Source organism: Protomyctophum bolini, assembly GCF_963924005.1.
Source record: "Protomyctophum bolini genome assembly, chromosome: 10".
Classification (NCBI taxonomy): Eukaryota; Metazoa; Chordata; class Actinopteri; order Myctophiformes; family Myctophidae; genus Protomyctophum; species Protomyctophum bolini.
The window spans coordinates 15,803,777-15,812,740 of NC_137871.1; positions in this window are offsets into that span (position 1 = coordinate 15,803,777).

Here is an 8,964-nt window from a genome sequence, read left to right on the forward strand (position 1 = left end):
ACATTTGCACTTTATTGTTGTTGACTTATCTGGAGCTTATGGCTATACTCAGTATACTGTATGTCTGTTCTATGTTTACTGGCATACGATACTGCATTGTGTTTTAGAGCATATTATTTGAACCTGCTGTAACATGATTTGAATAGCCCAATTTTGGACATGCAAATAAACTTGACCTTTTCACTGAATAAAGTTATATCTGTGAAAACTATAATAATAATTAAAGCAATTAGCTCCTTGTATTATAGCCTACTTAAAGTCCCCCCATATATTCCTATACACGTTTTCACTTTTTTCGAACCGTATTTTTTTTTGCATAGAAGTGTATAGGCCTATTTGCATGTCTTTAAATGCATGTTCTGATTAATAAAAAATGGAGAACCCTTATGTAAACAAGTCTTTATATAGTGCTTTTTCTGGTTTTATCCTCTTAGCAGATTTTGTATTGACCTGTAGGCTACTTTCCTTGAACTGTACCCAACTGTTATAAAAAATACAATTTTAAATCAATCAATCAATCAATCAATCAATCAATCACATGTCTACTACACAAACTGGGGTATTACAATTTTATTAATTATGAATGCACAATATAGCCTGCATCAATGCACAATTTATATTGCCCAATTTATATTGCCCCCTCCTTATTTTATGTTACACACTTGCATGTGCATAATTCAATAATAGTACATTATTTGTAGGCTACTGCTGAGCTGTAAATGACCTACTTAGTCACTTAATTGATTTTATATGCATAACAATGATCAGGCAGCTTAGCATTAGCTGCTCTACTAAAGTGTTGAAGGCTGTAGAATCTGCTCTCTTCAGCACTATAGTTGGCTATTACAGTAATGCATAGTCCTATCACCAGCAGTAATGCACTGTGTACACAGCTTTAGTTAATTACATCCTCATCTCAGCTAAATTAGTTTTATATGTTCCCAAATTAATTTCAAATGTCTAAACTGAGACAGTGTTTGTTCCAGCAATGAGTTTACACTCTGACATCTGTCTCATACAAAAAGACCAGAAATATACTTTTAGTTGATTTTTGTTAAAATATGATAGACCATCATGCTTGTGTGTGTGTGTGTGTGTGTGTGTGTGTGTGTGTGTGTGTGTGTGTACGTGTGTGTACGTGTGTGTACGTGTGTGTACGTGTGCGCATGTATTTGTATACGCATACATGTGTTTAAGCTCTCCAGCAGCCTTTGTTGTGTCTGAACCCCATCTGACATGCATCCTTTTCCATAATCTGCTTATTGGGCATGGACAGAATAGATCTGCACCTGCACTAAAGTCTTGATCCACACCCCTGTCCTTATTTTTGAGGAGCACCGCACCATAGCCCCTCCTATGCCCAGCTTTGTGTGTGCATGCGTGTGTACCCCATGGTATATCATTTGATTGGCTGAGCACGGAATTGAGGATGGAAAATCACACCCGTGTGAAGTGAGGGGCTCTCTTATCATCGTACATCACCATAATTTGCTCAGACACAGACGTAAATTCTCCATTCAGTGTCAATGGGAATTTGTGTAAGACGAACATCTACACTAATAGCTGAATATAGGAGGGGCTACTGCCCCTCAAAAATTGAGGACGTAGAAATGAGGACGCCAATTGTGATTGGCCGGAATGTGATGATGTATGATGATAGGAGTGCCCCTCACTTCACACGAGTGTGATTTTTTTAATGTATAGGCTACATCCTTAAGGTAATATACTTTCATAGTGTTCAAAGTAGTGTGCTATATCATCAGTGATTCAGTAGTGTGCTATATCATCAGTAGTGTTCTATATCATATTACATACGTTTGATATGCTGCATGCAGCACATCAAACAAAATAAATAACAAAGAATCAGCGTCAACTGTTGCAATGTGAGAGCAATACTGTACATGATGCAACACACCCACGCACACACACACGCACACACACACGCACATGCGCACACACACACACACACACACACACACACATGCACACACACACACACACACACACTACTTGAACATGCAGCACATTAACGGTTAAGTTGGGGTCTTAGGGGACTGAGGTTCGACTCCTCGCTCTGTCTTAAGTGCAATTCGTTTTGTTCTGCAGCCAAAGACCTGCAAGGACACAACTCTGACTTTTCTGATGACAAACCTCTCAACAGCCCCCCCCCACACACACGCACACACACACACACACACACACACACACACACACACACACACACACACTCAGACACAAATGACGACGAGAGAAAGAGAGACGGAAGTATAGACACTCTCACTCACTCCATGAGATGTTAAGAAGAGGCCTCAGTATAAACTATGCTATGACACAGAGAGAGAGAGAGAGAGAGAGAGAGAGAGAAGCGGGAAGGCAAATATGTCTGCCTGATGTGTTCTAATGTGACAGAGGCAGTGAGCATCTATTTCCGGAAAATTCACTTATAGTACTGCCCCCACGCCCCACACACTCCCCTCCCCCGTACAATTTTTCCCTTCAATGGTGTCAAGCAATTTCACTTTCTCACCCACCCCCAGACTTTGTTCCATTTCCACCCTCCTCAGCCCCATCCGTCCCTCTTCATCTCACCCCTCTTATCTCTTCCTGCCTCTCTCTCTCTCTCTCTCTCTCTCTCTCTCTCTCTCTCTCCCCCCCCCCCCCCCCCCCCCCAGTGTGTCCATTCCCAGCGGCACTGGGAGAGATGTGAAAGAGCATGATGTTCAAGAGGATTTCACACATGTCGCACACTTATTTGGCTCTGAACTGATGTTAAAATAAAGCATTTGAGGGCATTTCTTGCCACTGAAGTACTGTTGAGGTCAAAAGTTCAATATAATTATGTGACCTTGTTTTTATTTCTTGTTGACTGTGACATTTTCTAGGTCTAGGTCTTTCTAGGACAAATCTTTTGCTCTTATAAGTGAAGTGATACAAGAGTGATGCTCTGGATGTTGAAGTTTTTGTGTGGGCCATTTGTCTGTGAGTAAGTTATAAAGGTTTTGGCTGAACCTCTTATCTTCAGAAATATTAATATTGGACATCATCATACGTGTTTCGTATTCATTTAACTAAACGACAGTGGGAACCCAGGTAAGCAGGTACATTCCTCATAAATTCTAACTTGAAAAAGCATATTTGTGTACGGCATTATGACACCATGACAACCATAGCTTAAAACAGGAAATTACTCCAACGGGACCAAAAGTCCCAAATGAAACCTCGGCCTCGCCTGAGGAAATAATCATCAGTTGGACAATGTTACCACCTAAGCTACAAAAAGCTTAGGCTACCTAAGCTACTAAAAGCCATTGAACACAAAGAGACAACTGATAGATGTCCCAGTTTCAGTGTCCTGAGTACCGCCAAATAACTACAGTATAAGACTAAAACGTCCTGGTTTTCATCATTCACTACAAAATTGTCCTGGTTTTAGATTTACAAATTTCTTCAAAACACACTATTTTGGTACTATACTCATGAACATTTTCTCACTTAAATACAGTAGGTACACATTATCTCTAGAGTCATGTGATGAGAATCTCATTCACCATGTATAATTCTTTTTTGTTTTTTCTATTCCAGTTGGTTATGATTGCCTAAAGTTTGCAGGACGGTCCTATATTTTAAATGCCAAAAGTCTTTAACGCGGCTTCCGATCAACCCCAAATGTTAATCACAGGTTGAGAGGCCCCTGTGAACTGTGAACAAACACCTGAAACATCAGGGTCCAGCCTGGTCACCTCAGCCCCCAATCAACTAGTCAAGGCACTTTTATATGTAGACTGAAACTCAATTGCACTTAAATGCAACAATAGTAAGCAATCCACTATCTCATTCTGTCCCTATAGGGCAGCTCCACATTAACCTGTTCAATATTATCCAAACGCTTCAGCTTATCTTCCCTTTTTCACTCTCCATCGGCACGCCTAAATGCTCTGCCTTTCTCTCCCAAGGGCAGAGCGCACTTTACTCTCTCCCCTGTGGATTGCCCACCTGACCCACACCTGACACCTCCACCACAAACACACCCTCCCAATCACTCTCCCCCACATCAGTGATGTAAAAAGTACTCAACCTAGTACTAATCTTCTCAAATATAGTACAAAGTTGCTCTGTCAAATTTGTACTTGAGTATTTAAAAGTGCATTTGAAAAGAGAAACAAAGTAGATATTCTTTCTAATAGCAGTGTATTCATATAAACTGTACAAAAAGTAGGTCAGATAGGCCTATTCAATTTACTTAAAGGACCACTTTTCAAACTGCCTTCATATAATCGGTCCTCACTAATGTTCATGATAAAATGCCACAATTGTTTTGTGTTTGTGTCTCATGGGAGGGCTGTGGACAGTTCAGAAACCCAAACATCATCATCAATGGGGTATCCAAGCTAATAGAAACGGCAGGCTTTCTATTCCTGAAAAGCCATCGTTCTCCCGATAAAAAATAATAAATTAGTGAGGACCAATTAGATACGTTGAAAGGTTCATATTACTCAAGTAAATGTACAGTACCTGGTTGCTGTCCACCACTGCTCCACTGCCCTTCTCATCTCTCCTCCCAGATGGCTGCTTTTATCTTCTCTGCATGTCCTGCTACTTTAGTTCCCTCTGACCCATTACACACCAGGGACATGCAGTTTCCATCCTGTTTTATGTTCAACACTCCAGTCTCCAGTGTTTGGTCACACTTATGTGGCCTGTTGCAGCACCAATTAAAGTTGCTTCTCGTCTTAAATCGCAGTTATCTGATTCATTAAGGCATACACTGCACACACAGCTAATTAAACTGCCATCTCTCTGTGCCCTGCTCTTTCCACAACAGCCCTCTCCGGTTATCTCTCTCTCTCTCTCTCTCTCTCTCTCTCTCTCTCTCTCTCTCTCTCTCTCTCTCTCTCTCTCTCTCTTTCTCTTTCTCTTTTCTCTCTCTCTCTCTCTCTCTCTCTCTCTCTCTCTCTCTCTCTCTCTCTCTCTCTCTCTCTCTCTCTCTCTCTCTCTCTCTCTCTCCCCTCATTATGTGAGACTTATTGTCTGTCTGTCTGTCTGACTGACCGACTGACTGACTGCTTTAAAAAAGTAATTATTTCTAAAATGTGTGGTGGTGGTTGTTGATATTGTTTTGTGTGTGTGTGTGTGTGGGGGGGGGGGGTGCATGTCATGATCATAAAGAGAGATGGTCTGTAAGCTGCACTATAGTTTCTACCCTATTTGGTCTCGCTGTGAGCCACATGAAGTCACATTTTAAGTCACTTTTTTAAGTGAGTGTGATAATGGTCATTTGGAGTCCCTGTAATGACTGATGTGACCACTAGTTGGCAGTAGCCTGCATCCTCAAGGCATGTGTCAGCAGGTGATAATATGGGTCTGGGCCGGCTGGCCTAGTTTAACCTAAATTCCTGTGCACAGTGATTTGAAGCCCAGGCCCTGTGTCTGTCTGTCTGGCCTCAGCCCTGTGCTCGCTCCTGGGCTCAGTGGGAGGGATTGATGGCCCACAGCCTCAGCTGACACACATCCAGTAATGCAGTGCTGTAGTTCATAAATATTGACTGCACGGCCACAATGGCAGGTATAAATCCTGAAGGAGTGTCCTACAGAGGATAATGTTGGGGGGATCTGTGTGTGTGTGTGTGTGTGTGTGTGTGTGTGTGTGTGTGTGTGTGTGTGTGTGTGTGTGTGTGTGTGTGTGTGTGTGTGTGTGTGTGTGTGTGTGTGTGTGTGTGTGAATCTTGAACATCCTCTTTTCAGGAATCAATTAAAATGTCAATAAGGGAAAGGGAAGCCATAATCTTTATCCATTTATCTATCTGTCGACTTAATTTCTTAATTTATAAAAAAAAAAGTCTTAATGTCTTAAATTTCACTCGTGTGTGGCCAAATGGATGTGTGCAGGTGCATTAATTATTATTACTTTAAAAGACTTTCTAAAAAGTTCCTCACAAATTCACAAAAATCTAAAAAAATCCCTAAATTAGGAAACAAACGTGATGCGTGTGTGGGCACACATCCCTGCCTCGCTGAGAACAGTAAATGCATATTGATCTCTGACTGCAGGTCTGCAGCGTGAAATGGCATTTTGATATCGGCTCCATTCACTCAGGTCTGAGGAATCGCAGCAGTCTGGAGTGTCTGCTTTATGAGCAGCCATTATCACCCCTTCTTCCCTCTATCATACACACTATAGGCCTCTCCATCATTTTCAGCCTCTTCTGCTCCACTTTCATTTGTCACGCTTCCTGAGCAGACCCTGGAGTCTATAATACCCAAACAGTGGGTCGGGACCCATATGTGGGTTGTGGACGTTTTTTTTTTGTGGTCGCAAATAAATACCCCCCATTTTTTTGTTTCCTAGATTTAGTTTTTCATTATTTTTTCAAAAGATGTTCCAAAACATCCCCCCAACATTTCTTTTTAATTATATATATATTTATTTTCCCCCAAAAAATAATTTCATGCAAAAAAGAAAACTACTTTATTAAGTAGTGAAAATAACACGATGCAACGTGTTGTGAGTTTGTACTGTAGATAGGCTATTTTCACTGGTTTGGGTCCCGGGGAGACATGTCTCTTTTGCGTCGCTAAAACGTTTAAGAACCACTCCTCTATAACGTCAACTCTCCACCAACACTAATGCATGTGTGTGTGTGTGTGTGTGTGTGTGTGTGTGTGTGTGTGTACTGTGCACGTTTGTCATATCTTATGTCCATTTGCATGTGTTTTGTCCACACAAGTTAACGTTGCCGTTTCCTCACTGTACCCAGAGAGCAGACATTCTAATGAATAATGTTTTGCTCAAACCCCAGATAGTTCCCAAATGTCATGCTCTCCATAAACGTCTGTCCAAAATGCCAACTGCTCTGTGTTGTGGACATGTGGACATGAAATGGTTTTCACTGTGTACAATCGGTTATAGTTTTATAGATTATGACAAAATAAACGTATGTATTTCTTACAGATACTGCTTTAAAACACTTAGTTCATTAGACATTTTTGCTTTCATATTCCTTTACTGATCTATTTAGGAAGACATCAGCATCAGTTTTGTCTTGTACAGTAACTTTTATTTCGTACCCACAATGCATCTGTCCAGACAGGAGAAAATAAATCAACATGTTACATGTAATGTAATAACCTGTGGGAATGGAACAAAGCCATGTCCCATTCCATCCACGGAGATAAACTAAAACACATAAGATGAGACAAATAAATATAGCAGGATTAGTACACTACACCGTTCCCTTGGCTAACATTGGTTGCAGTGACAGAGGAGTGCATCATTACAGTGACAAGAAGTTACAGTTGCTTTTTAGAAATAATTACTGGACATTGAATAACTTCTCTAAGAATTGACTTGATGCAACGCTCAAAACATACATGAACTATAGGTATAGTGCAGAGCCAGACTCAGGGCTGTTCGGGACGATTTTCTTGCAGGCCTGTGTGTATAAAATACTGTACAATATTGCTGCTGGTTTCTTCCGGATGGAAAATGAGCACTGCTTGGATGAAAACAGTGTACTGTACCATTGTAACAGAAGCATGGTGAACAAGCCTTATACTTGGTTGCGAATCGTATCCTACACTGAAAATAGACGATTTTCTATTAACAGGGAACTAAGTGTAACTCAGGCTTAAGTCCTACTTTTGTTCATTTTGGGACTACAGTATGAATAGACCTTTATTTACATACACACTGACTCTCGCACGCACGCACGCGCGCGCGCACACACACACACACACACACACACACACGCACACGCACACGCACATACACACTTGTGCCAAGCATAAAAAGCAGCAGTTTCTGCTATTGCCTTGATCAGTCTGTCAAGTTAAGCTAGGAGCGGCAACAACACAGATGAGTCCACACAGCAGAACAAAACAGCTAATTTATACTTCAGCGTACGAAAATAACATATCGCTCACTTATTTTTGGCGAGTGACATGGTTGTACGATGAAATATGAATTATGTTTAATACAGAAATAGGCTGGCTTTAGTCTTTTCTGTCCAACAGACATGACCCCTTCTCGCTGTCGCTCTGAAAAGGCAAATGTTTAAAACGTAAGCTTGGCAAGGATACACAAGAGGGGTGCTCAGCCATTGTTGCAACTGTGCACACATCCGTGGCATGTGTATGAAGGCTCCTGTAATATAGAGTAGGATATATTTTGGATATATTTGTCTCCTCGTTGAAGTGTGTGGGTGGGGTTTATTGAATGATGTGGAACAATAATGTGCATCGCTTAAACCTCTCTCTCCATCCCTCCCTCTCTGCCAACTAAAAACAAAATCAAGAAATCTTCCTTATGACCTTACAAATCAACCTTGTTTTCTGCATGTTATACCATATTGTCATTTTAGGCCTGCTATAACTGAGCAGAGATATATTAAAAGTGCAGCTACCTGTATATGGGTGGAGAGATAAATTGCTAAAAGAATGCAGAGAGTATAAAACCAAATAAGGTTTGAAAGGAAAATAAGCCCCACTAGTGGCCCCTAGAGGCTGTGCTGATCTTCACACCCAACCGAACTCAAGTGTTTTGACATTGACATATTTAGAGCCCCGTGCTCTCACTAAAGTGGATATTTTGGCCTGATGGCACTAGAGGAAAGTCATGAGGTCACTCAAATGGTCAGGGTTCCTCCTCTGGGGCACATGAATGCGCTCAGCAGGTTTCATAGCAATCCCATTAGCTTGTGTGTGCAAGTGCAAGTGTAAGTGGACAGTTTGGCGATATGAGGAAAGGCCAACATCAGTACGATTCAACCTCCAGGGAGCATGACGGTGCACGCCACATTCCATGGCAATGTTGTGGATGGAACAATCAACCAATCAGCTGAACGAAATGGCCAGGTGACCTTCTATGAACCATGGATGGGGCGCTAGAGGAAGGCCATGTGGTCACCATGGATGAACCATGGATGAACCATGGATGAACCATGGATGAACCATGGATGAACCATGGAT